General features: G+C 42.4%; 1 protein-coding gene across 2 annotated transcripts in view; it reads left to right on the forward strand.

Moving 5' to 3' along the window:
• The window catches only part of CDH13 (cadherin 13), a 1,454,811-nt gene that overhangs the window by 110,749 nt on the left and 1,329,045 nt on the right, over window positions 1–15,017 (forward strand). The window contains exon 1 of one of the 2 annotated variants that reach the window (XM_053609625.1): window positions 10,347–10,358. The exons of the other annotated variant lie outside the window; for it this stretch is intronic. The gene's annotated coding sequence lies outside the window, so the exon portion shown is untranslated. Of the gene's footprint in view, window positions 1–10,346; window positions 10,359–15,017 lie in introns of those variants that run through there. 2 annotated transcript variants of the gene reach the window in all.

Genomic DNA, 15,017 nt, shown 5'->3' on the forward strand with positions numbered 1-15,017 from the left:
AACTCAATAACCCTCAAAGCACTCTAGTGTGGCAGCTGCATTCACTGTCAGGGTTTTGAGATGGTGAAACAGAGGACCTAGATTTTCTAAAATTATTCTTTGAGGGCCTTAGGAGGGGGCCTGGGGAAAGTTCAGCCCCTTTGAAAGCTTGGGACCCAAAGAGTGTTGTGAAGGGTCCTAGTCAGAGTGATGTAGGATGATGGGCAGGCAACCCCTGGGTCTACAAGGATTTCTTCAGACACCTGCCAGAAAGAGAACCCCACCCCACCCCCTCGAACTGTTCTCTGAAGTAGAACTCAATAGTAGAACTGAATAGAATATGTGCCAGGATTCAAATCTGAGTTCTTCATCTTAACAGTTGTGTGATGGTGGGCAGTAATTTTTACCTAGGTCTTATTATGTGGTAGACCACATGTCAAATACATTTCATGTACAGCCTCACTTAGTCTTCGGACCAACCTTGTGATATGCCAAATGGTTAAGTAATTGGTCCAAGGTGGAGTGGAACTATGTGTGGGTGTTTGTAGTGGCCTAGATGGTGCCCCTTGAAAGCTAGTCCATGTCCTCATCCCCAGAACCTACAAATGTGATGTCGTTTGGAAAAAAATCTTGGCAGATTTAATTAAGTTAAGGATCTCAAGTTGATATAGTTCTGAAATATCTGGATGGGCCCCAGGTATCCAACAAGTATCCTTATAAGAGACAAAAGAGGAAAGACAAGAAAAGGAGAAGGCCACATGGAGATGGAGGCAGAGATCAGAGTGATGCAGCCACGAGCTGAGGGATGCTTGGAGCCACCAGAAGCTAGAACAGGCAAGGAAGAATCTTCCTGCAGAGCTCATGGAGTGAGCATAGTCCTGCTGACACCTTGATTTCAGATTTTTTTTGGTACCAGCATTGTGGGATATTAGATTTTTTTTGGTCTCCCAGCATATGGTAATTTGTTACAGCAGCCGCAGGGCACTGACACCCGGGTGGTCTGGAGTCCACATCTGCACCTTTATCTCTGACACTGTCCAGTGGGCAGGTGGCTGCACCTCTCTGTGCTTGTTTCCACAGCTGTTTACAGGGATAGTGACTGTGCTAACTCGAGTGGTGTCTTGAAGATTAAATGAAATACTATATATAAAAGGTGGAGAAGGAAGCTCACTAAATGTTAGGCTTATTGCTTCTAGGATTGTTGTTATGGAATAACCTTTGGAATGGCTTCTGGGTGCAAATTTCATTCAGGGACAGCTTCATTCTCTTGTGCCCGACGCTGGTCCTGTAGGGAGGGTACTTTCTGGAATTTATTTATTTATTTATTTTTTGAGACAGAGTCGCAAATTGTCACCCTGAGTAGAGTGCTGTGGCATCACAGCTCAGAGCAACCTCAAACACCTGGGCTTAAGCGATTTTACTGCCTCAGCCTCCCAAGTAGCTGGGACTACAGGTGCCTGCCACAATGTCTGGCTATTTTTTTGTTGCAGTTGTCATTGTTGTTCTAGCTGACCCAGGCTGGGTTTGGTGTATGTGGCCGGTGCTCTACCGACTGAGCTATGGGTGCCGCCGACTTACTTTCTGAAATCTTAAGCTGAGTAGTTGGTAGTTGAGTAAGTACCTTGGGGACACAAGTTGATCTCCCGGTGTTATTTTGTGGTTACCTTTGTATTATGCATTTTCATTCCCATGTGCCTCCCTTTGCCTTACTTTTAATACTAACAATTCCTATATTTATTGTTAACATATTGGTGTACAACTACTGCTAATTTAGAGTTAACCATACTTTCAAGTCCCCATGACCCCTCCCTCCCCCAGTTTGATGATGCAACAGAATATAGTCTGATGCATGTCTAAGGTATGTCAGGGCAAAGATACTAAGAAAGATAGGCAGAGGACAAAGATGTGTGGTGTGACATTTCGAGGAAACCAGGTACAAGCTTCTGGGAATCCTCTCCCAGTGGAGTTACGCAGGACACGCTTAATTCCTGTGGCAATGAGTTGTGAAAACACTTGTTAAGTATTGCCATGTAGGGAAGCTCCCTAGAGACATTTAGTGCTCTGGATTTTATAATGGGGGCTAGTCATGAGGGCACCTTCTGCTAATGACGAACCACAATTCTAGACTCCCAAAAGGAAGGCAGATTTCAGCATAAACTACGTTGTTTGCCCAGATTGTTTAGGTACAGTAGCTACCTTTGTCAGTTAGGGGAATGGTCAAAAACCTCCCAAAATCCAGGTTCTTTGACACTAGCCAAGGGCCAGCCTTGCAAGCAGACTTTTCTAAGAAGAGCAGTGTCAGGCCTGCTATGTTAACTCTTTTCTGTACAGAGTGCAATAAAAGTTACCAATGTATAGAAATCATTTTATCTAATGATTGCAAGAGTCTTCTGGTGTGGACAGTGATCTTACTTTCAATTTCGGGATGAAGAAACTGATAGCGTTTAAGAACCTCAACCAAGATCATCACTGGTAGATTCAAACCCAGATTTATTGGGCTGTAACCAAGATGCAATAAAGCTGTCATGTGGCAAGGAATACGGGAGAAGAGAGAAAGAATTATTCAAAATGGCTCTAACAGCACACAGGCTATGCTGTGCTGTGCTGTAACCCATAATCTCAATGAGATTTAAAAGAACGGATTTATTTTCACTTAAGCTCCACATGTCTAAAGGGCAGCTGGGGTGCTCTCCGAATCATCCCTACTCTGTGGTCCAGCTACTGGCTCAGCAACTATCCATCACCAGGGCAGAGGGAAAGTGCAGATGGTGAGTCACACCTGCCTCTTGATGCTTCTGCCCTGAAGTAGGAGGTTGATGCTCATCACTTCCATTGGCTAAAGCAGGTCACATGACCTCACCTAAACTGGCTGAGAGGGGAACGTGCACTCCTACCGGAGATATTCACAGGCAACTGCCTGGCAGCCTGGCAGGGTTGGCTTCTGGTTATTGCGTTTTCCGTCTGAACACAATGAAGCCCCCAGGCCGTCTCCTGATATAGGTACCATGGGTGGCCTAGAGTGCATTAGTGGAGCCTTGGGGCAGTGCCTTGTGCCTGCTCCCTCTGCCTGCACTTTGACCCCACACTTGAATTTATAAATATTAGTTATCATTAGGATCCCTTCCCCCAGCAAGCCAGAGTCATGTGAAAACTGGATCCTGAACCTGGTGAGAAAAACTCCTGCCTGGATCGAGCTTTTTGAATTCCTGGCAGATATTGCCTAGACTTCTGAAATCTTGGGTTCCTTAAAAAAGAATTACAGGGGTATATTTATTAGCAAGCATGGATTTCGACAGATTTTCATGTTCTTTCTTGGCAGGGCGTGCAGGGATCTCTTGCCAACATCTGACAGCCTTGTCGCTAGGTGTTAAGTGAAAAACATCATCAGCCTGGTCTATTGATAGGTTCAAGTGACAGTGTATGTTGCCAGTCTCAGCCAAGAATTACTTCTGGCAATTTTCCTCTCCATCACTATGCTTGGGCAAGAATGTCTCTTCACCCCCTTTCCTTGGGAGTTTAAGGTGCTGTAACCATATTAAGGCTGCGTATGTCCACATGGCTGTAAGCAGTAGGTTTGTGGAGGAATTAAGCAGGGCATATGGCCTCTGGTGGGCTGTGGGACGTCAGCAGCCTCGTCCAGCCCTGGGCCAAGTGAGGCCGTGGGAGCAGCTCTGCCTGGTCCTCCTGAGGAGGGGGTTTCAGCCATATTTGTTTATTAGTGCTCATTGAGGCTGCAAAAAATGGTCTGCCTGCTTGGCAAGGGTGGCCGCTCTTGTGGAGGACACATGTCACCCTTCCCTGTCCCATTCCTGAGAAGTAATAGCCCCTGTTTGTCTTCCAGTTCTCAGCCTGTGTGGTTGGTGGGCTCTCCTCCCCTCTGCCTTGGCACACACAGGTCAGCTCCAGTCCCTCCAGTTCCCTCCAATCTGCTTTCCATTAGGGAGTCAGAATTTTCTTTCTAGATTGCAAAGCTACTCATGGCCAAAAAAATAGTAACAGAAAAAGTTTAAAAATCCTCCACTTCATTCCAACTGATGTCAAAATACAAAAACAAAATTCTGAACACAGCCTGTGTGGTCCCTCTCACTCTCCATCCTCCAGCCATACCTGTGTTCTTTAGGCTGCCCTGCTGAAGGCCATGTCCTCCTCCTTCATGGGACCCTGCACATACCTTCCCTAGTTCAGTTTCTTCCCCCTAGTTCAGTGGCTCCGAGCCTTGGCTGCACATTGTAATCAGGGGAAGGGATTCTGAAAACACCAACTCTTGGGCCTGCCACCAAAGATTTGAACTTCGTTGGTCTTATAAAAAGCAGATGAGCTCCATAGGTGACTCCAATTTGCCTCTAAGAGGGAGAGACCTGACTTGGTTAGTTCCTATGTATCCTTTGGATCTCAGCTAAGTGGACCCTTCTTCGAGAATGCCTTCTCTGACATCCCCGAGTAAGTGAGAATGTTCCTATTTTATGCTATTGAGAATCAGCCTGACCTCATAGTATTTAAGACTCTGAATTTTACCCTTAATGTCCAATAATTGGATTAATAGCTCTCTCTTCCTGGGTGGACTTGAAGTTTCACAAGAGCCATGGTTATATATCATTTAATCACCATTGTAACTCCAGTGATGACTCCATGGTGATTAGCACCTCATAGGAGGTCAAAAAATAATGGTAAAATAAATAAATAAATAAATTTTGGAGACCTTGGGTGATACCTGTGGCTCAAAGGAGTAGGGCGCTGGCCCCATATGCCGGAGGTGGCAGGTTCAAGCCCAGCCCTGGCCAAAAAAAACTGCAAAAAAAAAAAAAAATCAGTCTTTGTCTGGGGTGGCACCTGTGGCTCAGAGGAATAGGGCACTGGCCCCATATACTGGAGGTGGTAGGTTCAAACCCGGCCCCAGCCAAAAACAGCAAAAAAAAAAACTCCCCCCAAAACAAATTTTGGAGACCTCCTAAATCCTTCAGGGTCATCCAACTAATTCTATTTAGATATTAGGACTATCAAATAGTTGTTAATATTGCTCTGGCCAAGGCTTTCTCCTCCTCCAATTAGTTATGAGAATCCCAACCCAGTCTCTTCAGTGACCAGGAGCAGTCTTGGGTTGTGGTAGGTCAGAATGTGTGAAGTGGTGTAGAGTAGATGGTGGGTGGGCCTGTATGCAAGGTGGTCATATCCGATAGGGCAGGTGTAGAGGTGAAGCAGGTGCATGTGGAGGAAGGTTGTAAAGATATGGCCTTCCATGGGCCACCCAGCCCAGGAATTGGGTGTCCTCTCACTTCTATTCTGACACAAAACAGCATTATTTCTGCTATTTCTGGAAAGGAAACTGTTTTTCAAGCTGGAAATGAACAAATGTGGTTTAGGAGGCATCAACCCTTGAAGACAGGAGAGGCTATCTTGAGAGACTGTGGAGCATCACAAGGTGAATTCACAGGCCACAGGGCAGGCCTGGATACATACCAGAGGAGACGGCCTCAGCTGAAATTGTGCAACTGTGGTCTGTGATGGCTGAGAAATAATGAGGAGTTGGAGAGCTGCTAGATGCCTGTACAGAGCCAATGTCCTAATTTTTCAAAAAGGGAAAAATGGCATAATTTTGAAACTTAGTATAAAACCTTGAGGGAAATTACAGAAGGCTTTAAAAAGAGGTATTTGTGATCATATAGGCAAAGATGTGAGGATTAGTGGAACTAGCAAAGGTTTGCTGAGAATTAGTCATGTTAAACATTATTTCATCTTCTAGATGAAAAGATGGTGTTGAAAATATACATGTGAGAGCTCCAGTGGCACAATCAGCACGCTGTGCTTATGTGAAAACAGATATGTAGCATATTTTGAGATCAGTAAGATGTTCCATAATATTTTCTGTGATATATTTTTCAGACAAGATAGAAATGAGTTGAATTTGTAACTGATTAAAATTGTATATCCAATGAATACTTCACTTTAGAGGACGTTGTCCTCTCCTGGCACTGATTTCTGATTTTTCCCCTGTACGGGAGTCCCTGCTCTATCCATGCTTTCACTTTCAGCAGTTTCAGTTACTTGCAGTCAACTGTAGTCTGGAAATACAAAGTGGAGAATCTCAGACATCATAGATCATAGGCTTTAAATTGTATGTGTTCTGAGCAGTGTGATGGAACTGGAGCTGACCCACTTCATCCCACCCAGGATGTGAATCATCCCTTTGTACAATGTATCCACATTGTCTATACTGCCTGCTGGTCAGTCATTGACATGGTCTGCTCCTGACATCCAGTCGTCTATGTTGTGTGTCTCGATGACCTGGGGTAACCCAAAGCACATGATTCTTCTGACTTCACATCAGAAGGTCAATAGTACCTTAAGGCTATGACCCAACACCTACGTGGCCTCAGTTCATCCCATCATGTAGGCATTTTATCATTTCACATCTTCAGAAGAAGAAGCATGAGTACCAGAAGATATTTTGGGAGAGAGAGATGCTATTGAGAGCATGTTCGCATACTTTTATTATAGTATATTTTCATAATTCTATTTTATTAGTTATTGTTAATCTCTTATGGTGCCTAATTTATAAATTAAACTTTGTCATAGGTATGTATCCATAGGAAAAACCATATGTAAATAGATTGGTACTATCTATGGTTTCAGGCATCCATTGGGGGTCTTGGAACATATCCTTCCAGGGATAAGGGATGATTACTGTATTTTTTCTCCCTTCTTTATAAATTTTCCCTCTACATTCTCTTCCTTGTGCCTTTCTTGCATGTGTGACTAATTCACAAATTCTTATTTCCTATTATCATCCTCCTCCATAGCTACAGAGCTACCTTTCCAGTAGGAAATTCTGTTTATCTCAAACTTAGTAGCCACAGTGAAACTTATTACATCTTCTCACCCCAAATGGAGCTCTTTGGGGATTGGAGAATAAATAATTCACTCTGCAGCCAGGCAGCAGGATCTTCCTTTTTTGACTTTAAGTTGCAGCTTCTTTTAGGCTTTATTTTTGTTTCCAAGTGAACTAGGGAGAGGTTAAACACCACTGTTGTTATCCCTACCCCTATCACATTCACCACCAAAACCAAAAACAGATTTTTGAAGTGCCTGGGGTAGAAAAACACATCGACAGCTCACAGGTTAAATCTCTGAGACAGATCTTGCTACCAACCTATTCTCTTGTTGAATGCTTACAACTTAATGAGGTAGCTACTACCCTTATTGCCACTTTACACTTGACAAAGACAAATCCCAGAGAGGAAAAGTCACCTGCTCAAGATCGTACAGTTCGAAAATTAAGAGAATAGTTTTCACCTGCAGAAACTGCTCCTAGAGCCCATAATTTCTACCATTGCTCCCAAACACCTCATAGCTAAAAGTTACCTCCATTCCTCAAATGGTTCATATCTTTAAATCTGTGGCACTAAATATATTGTGTCACCAATCATTGTGTATTTCATTGTTACTGTGGTTAGAATTTAAGTTTTTTTAAGGGCACGGGTTTTCCTCTGATTTATCTTTCAACCTCCGGGGCTAAGCACTGGGCTTAGTGCACAGTAGACTCTAAGTAAGTGTCTTAATGCAAAGTGAATGCTGGCAAGGAAGTGCCTTCATTGTTAAGTGGCTTGGATTTTATCAGGTTTCCTCAAAGTATAATGTGTGTGCCACTTGCAACAGAATTGCCTGAGGGAATTTAAAACTTACTTTAAACATGTTTTAAGGCTTCACACAAACCACCTGAATCAGAGTCTGGGCGTGTAGCTAAGTTGTCTGCATTTTAAACACATTCCCCGGTGGATTTTGTGTTCTCTCCTTAGAGACCCACCATGGCCTTTTCCAAGGCTGAGATTCTGTGGTGACGATTTCTCATTTTGTCCACACAGGACCGTAAAAGACGCCTCGGGAAAAGTGGTTCTGGGAATATCTTTCTACTAGTGTTGGGTTTCCTGGATTCTATAGTCATCTGTATTGTTTTTGTTGTAAGTTTCCTCAATCCTTCTGCAGAATGAGCCAAGCCATGTAAATCAATATGAATTAATAAAATTCAGCTGCACTGTTTCCTTGAGCAATCAGACAATAGAAGCCTCAATAGCACAGCTGCCCCCGTGGCTAGTAAAACTCTGACCCTGCATTGACCAGAAGGCATTTCTAGGAGAGGCAAGAAAGAGGCTGAAAGAGGTCAGGTGGGGAGTATTCTTAAGTATCAGGAGGTCAAGCCATGTAAAGTGAATTGCTTCCTCACTTTGGGAGCTCGTCCTGGAATGCTCAGATGTGAGTGTGGCATGCTGGACAGAGCAAAGCCCTCGCTTGGAAGTCAGCAGACCTGAGCTTGCCGCCTGCCACCACCCCTTGGGCCAGTGAGGTACCTTCCTTTTCTTTTTTTTTTTTTATTAAATCACAGCTGTGTACAATAATGCAATCATGAGGTACAATGTGCTGGTTCCATATACAGTCTGAAATATTTTCACTGAACTGGTTAACATAGTCTTCCTGGCATTTTCTTAATTATTGTGTTCAAACCCTTATACTCTACACTTTCTTTAACTTCGTCACCACCTGCTGTGGGTTCTTTTATCCTTACTTTGTGTTCTTCCTTTTATCATATGCTACTGTGAAAAAATGCTTGGCAAACTAAGGACTACGAACCAAATTCCGCGTCTGTTGTGAATTTTTATTGGAACACAGCTACACCTGTTTGTTCAAAAGTATTGTCTTGGTTGCTTTCCAGCTACAATGTAGGGATGGGATGAATAGTCTTAATAGCAACCATGTGTCCTACAAAGTCAAAAGCATTTGCTATCTGGACCTTTACAAAAAAAGTTTGTAGACTTGCTTTAGAGCAAGTTTTCATTGTGAAAGTACAAGTTTTACATGGGAGAAGTTGGAGGAGAACTCAGTTCCTTTGCAAAATAACTTACATATTTTCTGTATCCCATTTCTAAAGTGATAGGTATTTGACTGTCATTTCTGTGTATATTTTCATATAATGTTTCTAATACTAGCAGATAATAAATTGCTTAAAATATAGGTCTGCATTTTTAGTTATTGAAAGTTCCCTGATGACATAATAAGTTAGATTTTTTTTTTTAGGTACTTTTCAAAGTTTGTTTCCACATCAGGGAAATGGTTGAAAAAGACCTATTTAGGATTTGTGGGTTAGGATTGATGAATACATAAGGGCTTGTCCCATGTCTGGTATGTTGTTGGTACTTGTATGATGGATATTACTCTTCCCCTTCTTTGGCGATTTTTAAAAATTATGATTCTAATTATTTCTATACCTTCCGTCCACTAGGAGGAATAAACAAATGGAATTCTTACTGCTGATGCTCTTACAGCCTGATAGCCAAAGTGATGACAAATTAAGTCTTGCATTAACTCTGAGAATTACAAGCCCATCTCCTTGAAGTATCCCTCAGGGGACCTTCAACCATGTATTACCTATATGACATATAACTTGTATTTTTAACTGTAGACTTAAAAGTATACCTATAAGGTAGACTTCAAAGATAACCACAATACATTTTGCAATTCTTTCTGTTGTGACTTTGCAACTCTTCCCAATACGATATGGAATCTGTTTTTCCCATGGCTGGGAAATCTGAGAATCTGAGCTGGTCTGTGATGGCTTTGGCCTATACTGTGTGGCAGAAATGGTGGTGTGCCAGCTGTGAGCCTAGGCCTGGCACTTCTGGAGCCTTGCCACTGGCTGGCTGTAGCCCGAGCCAGATGGAAGATAAGAGACCTGTGACCCAGCTACCCCTGAAATTCCAGTGACAGCTAATCACCAGATATGTGAGGCTATCTGAGACTAGCCAGCCAGCAGCCAACCTGCCAGCTGCCCATAAACATATAAGCTAGCTCTGCCTGGCCTAGATCATCAGAGTCAAGCCACTGACCCAGAGAATTAGGAGTAACAATAAATGCTTATAGATTTAAGCCACTAGGTGGGTCCCTAACTTGCCTGCACATTGTGGTACAAACTCTGACACCCTAAAATAAACATTGGAGAAGGAGATATCCGCTCATGGTTTTATTATATTCTTTCTGAAGGAGGTTTCTGTGGGTATTTTCTTACTCAACCTGTTATAGAGTAAACTTTTGGGCAGGTTAAGGTCCGCCTGCCACAATTCCTGAAGCTCAAGCCCAGTACAAAATATATTTTCAGTCTTTCAACTCTGAGCCAGTTCCAGGAGCTGTGTGACAGGTCACATATTTCATGAGCAACAATACTGTGAAACCACCACCCTGTTGCTGGCTGTCTCTTATTAGGAGGGATCAAACTAAGTAAGGAGGGTCTAGTATCTTCAGAGTACAAGATACAGAAGCCTTTATGGCACCCATCTTCTCTGCCATTTGTGGTTGGCAATAGCTTGGCCAAAATAATTTGGACTAACTATTGGGTGAGTAATGGAGTGGATTCTCCTAGGAGCTTTGGTGTTCTTTTTGGTTTTGTTTATGGGATCTTGCTATGTATTCACAGACATAATCGTAATGTACTATTTAAGTCCTTAATATACTTTTTAACTCCTGGGCTCAAGTAGTTCACCTGCCTTAACCCTCTGAGTAGCTGGTACTACAGGTATGTGCCACTGTACCCAGGAGTGAGTACCCAGCTTGCTGAGTACTAGGAGGCAGGTGCAGATAGCGTTGTTTTTTTCCTTCACTTTTTTGCGGGCTCTGATGGGCCTGGGAGCATTGGGCTCAGATAAGTCTTGAGTTAGCCTGACTGCCAATTAGCAGGCCATAAGGACTGTCCTATCTATCCACAAACATTCCTTAAACATTTGTCAGTAATACAACTTGGGCAGGTTAAATAGCGCAATTTTGTTGAAGAATTTTCTTCCATAGAAATACTTGTGTGTAGAACTGCTCCTTTTAAAATTCATTCACCAAGATCTTGTTCGTGCTATCACACTCTTAACTGAGGGGTTGTAAAAGGTTATTAATATGTGTCTCCGATTCTATTCTCAGCCCACTCTCTCATTGGGCTGTTCTACACACTGCTGCCAGAAGTACTTTATCAGATCAAGTAACTCCCTTCTCAAAACTCTCTAATGTCTTTTATTAGAGAAAAATAAACGTTAACATTGCTATGAGACCCTTCATGCCCTGGTACCTGCCTTTGCTTTTGACCTCAGTTGCTCATTTACCCTTCAGCCACTGTGTGTAACCACATGAGTTCTTGTTTATCTTCCAACTTTTTTTTCTTTCCTGCAGCACATTGGAAGAATTGTCTTAGGCCACCTGTTAAATAGACAAACACAAAAGCTGATGAGCCAAAAAAGTGTCTTTTGTGCATAATTTCTGTGATATCCACACTGCAGATAAGTGGAAAAGTCCTCACATAATCCTCATGCAGCTTCCAGGCTGCTGGTGGACACCCCTCAAAGTGCTTTCTGTAGAGGGTACCTTCTCCCTCAGTCTTTAGCATGGCATGTCCACACACTTCATTCAGGTCTCAACTAAAATGCCATCTTTCAGAGACCCCTTTCCAGACCACATGACCACTCTACCCAAAATAGCTCCTGCCTTCCCACCATTGTCCTTGTATCAACCTTTACAAAGAAAGTTGATAGGGTCTTGCATGTTGTCCAGGCAAGTCTCAAACTTTTGGGCTCAAGCAGTCCACTCACTTGAGCCTCCTGAGTAGCCAGGATTCCAGGTGCATACCACCACACCCAACTCAAACTTTTGATTTTCACCCTGTAGTACTTGTCACCACTTAAAACCTATTATGGGTTGTTTTTTTTTTTTGCTTCCTTGTGTATCATCTGTCTCCCTCACTTGAACATAAGCTTCATGGGAGCCAGGAGTTTCAGCTGTCCTGTTTGCCATTGTAGCTATGGCACCTCCCATAGGACCAGGATTAGAATAGATACGTAATTGGATAGTAAGTAATTGAACAGATGAATGAACAAACCCTAGCATTACTACTGGTGATACATAGAGATACATTTAATTCATTTACAGGGTGTTGGGAGAACTTGTTGGGTGAAGGTCAAATCCATGTTGACTCTGGTCAAATCCATGTTGACTCTTAAAGGAAAGGAAAAGGAAATATAGTTAATGAATTTATTCATCTTCTGATTTAAAAATTACATATGGAGTCCCTTCTACCTGGTAGCATTGATGACACAGAGAAGTCATGATAGACCAGGTCCTTGTACTTTTGAAGCTTATATCTGTTAGCTACTCTTGACCTAACAGAAGCAACGTGCCACACACTCTGCTAAATGCTTCAGTGCAGTGACACGATGAACCTGGTGGGGTTGGGTAGGGTAGGGAGGGGAAGGCAGCCACGGTGGAGAAGTGGGTCTGTTTCCTATGGCTGCCACAACAAATTGCCACATATACACTGGCTTGAAAGAACATAAATTATTCTCCCACGGTTCTGGAAGCCAGAAGGGTGAAATCAAGGAGTCAGCATGGTCATGCTTCCTCCTAAGCCTCTAGAGGAGAATGTTCCTTTGTCCCAGCTTCTGGTGGGTTTCCATGTCCTTTGGTGTTCTTGGCTTCCAGCTGCATCAATTCAGTCTCTGTCTTCACATGGCCTGTCCCCCTGTGTCTATCTTCTGTGTTTGTGTGTCTCAAACATCCGTCTCATTTCTTCTATAAGAACACTTGTCACTGGATTTAGGTCCCACCCCCCAAATTGAGGATGACCTCATTTAAAGCACCTTAACTAATTTGCAAAGATCCTATTTCCAAGTAAAGTAAGATTCACAGGTACATATCGTTTGGGGGGCTCTGTTTAACCTATTACAGTAAGCAAAGATTCTAAATGAAGGAAGAGTGCCCTGGAGCACATGAGGTACTGAATACAGTCATTTCAAAGGACCCTAGGGTTTGCTGGATTGACTGGGGCTTGCTGGGAAAGGTCATAAACTCAGAGGGAAGCAGAGATGAGATACGGAGCATGCCTGTGGGCAGAGGTGATACACACAACATGTATGTGTCCACTGATCCTTGCCACCCAGTGGGCACAGAGCATTTTTTTTTTTTTTTAAATTTTTTTATTAAATCATAAGTGTATACAATGATATGATTATGGGGCATCATACACTCACTTCATAAACCATTTGACACATTTTTATCCCAGTGGTTAACATAGCCTTTCCGGCGTTATCTCAGTTACTGTGCCAAAACATTTATATTCTACATTTACCAAGTTTCGCAAATACCCCTGTAATATGCACCACAGGTGTGATCCCACCGATTCCCCTCCCTCTACCCACCCCCCCCTTTCCCACTTCCCCCTATTGTTAAGTTGTAGCTGGGTTATAGCTTTCATGTGAGAGTCCCAAATTAGTTTCATAGTAGGGCTGTGTACATTGGATATTTTTTCTTCCATTCTTGGGATACTTTACTAAGAAGAATATGTTCCAGCTCCATCCATGTAAACATGAAAGAGGTAAAGTCTCCATCTTTCTTTAAGGCTGCATAGTATTCCATGGTATACATATACCACAATTTATTAATCCATTCGTGGATCGATGGGCACTTCGGCTTTTTCCATGACTTAGCAATTATGAATTGGGCTGCAATAAACATTCTGGTACAAATATCTTTGTTATGTTGTGATTTTTGGTCTTCTGGGTATATGCCCAGCAGAGGAATTACAGGATTGAATGGCAGATCTATTTTTAGATCTCTGAGTGTTCTCCATATATCCCTCCAAAAGGAATGTATTAATTTGCATTCCCACCAGCAGTGCAGAAGTGTTCCCTTTTCTCCGCATCCACGCCAACATCTCTGGTCTTGAGATTTTGTGATATAGGCTAGTCTCATTGGAGTTAGATGATATCTCAAAGTAGTTTTGATTTGCATTTCTCTGATGATTAAAGATGATGAGCATTTTTTCATATGTCTGAAGGCCGTGCGCCTGTCTTCTTCAGAGAAGTTTCTCTTCAAATCCCTTGCCCAGCCTGCGATGGGATCCCTTGTTTTTTTCTTGCTGATGCGTTTGAGTTCTCTGTGGATTCTGGTTATTAAACCTTTGTCAGAGTTATACCCTGCAAATATCTTCTCCCATTCTGAGGGCTGTCTGCTTGCTCTGCTTACTGTGTTCTTAGCTGTGCAGAAGCTTTTTAGTTTGATCAAGTCCCAGTAGTGTATTTTTGAAGCTGCTTCAATTGCCCGGGGGGTTCTCCTCATGAAATACTCACCCAGACCAATTTCTTCAAGGGTTTTCCCTGCATTCTCCTCTAGTATTTTTATAGTTTCATGTCTTAAGTTTAAATCTTTAATCCAATGAGAGTCTATCTTAGTTAATGGTGAAAGGTGTGGGTCTAATTTCAGTCTTCTGCAGGTTGCCAGCCAGTTCACCCAGCACCATTTGTTAAATAGGGAATCTTTTCCCCACTGAATGTTTTTAATTGGCTTGTCAAAAATCAAATAGCGGTAAGTAGCTGGATTCATCTCTTGGTTCTCTATTCTGTTCCAGATATCTACTTCTCTGTTTTTGTGCCAATACCATGCTGTTTTGATCACTATCGATTTGTAGTAAAGTCTGAGGTCTGGTAGTGTGATTCCTCCTGTTTTGTTTTTATTTCTGAGTAATGTCTTGGCTATTCGAGGTTTTTTCTGATTCCATATAAAACGAAGTAATGTTTTTTCAAGATCTTTAAAATATGACAGTGGAGCTTTAATAGGGAGTGCGTTGAAAGTATATATTGCTTTGGGTAGTATGGACATTTTGATAATGTTGATTCTTCCTAGCCATGAGCATGGTATGTTTTTCCATTTGTTAACATTTTCAGCTATTTCTTTTCTTAGAGTTTCATAGTTCTCTTTATAGAGATCTTTCACGTCTTTTGTTAGGTAAATTCCCAAATATTTCATCTTCTTTGGCACTACTGTGAATGGGATAGAGTCCTTAACTGCTTTTTCAATTTGACTGTTGTTGGTGTATATAAAGGCTACCGATTTATGAATGTTGATTTTGTAACCTGAGACGCTGCTGTATTCCTTGATCACTTCTAGGAGTTTTGTAGTAGAGTCCCTAGTGTTTTCCAGATACACAATCATATCATCTGCGAAGAGCGAGAGTTTGATCTCTT

Source organism: Nycticebus coucang, chromosome 2 (genome assembly GCF_027406575.1).
Source record: "Nycticebus coucang isolate mNycCou1 chromosome 2, mNycCou1.pri, whole genome shotgun sequence".
Taxonomy (NCBI): Eukaryota; Metazoa; Chordata; class Mammalia; order Primates; family Lorisidae; genus Nycticebus; species Nycticebus coucang.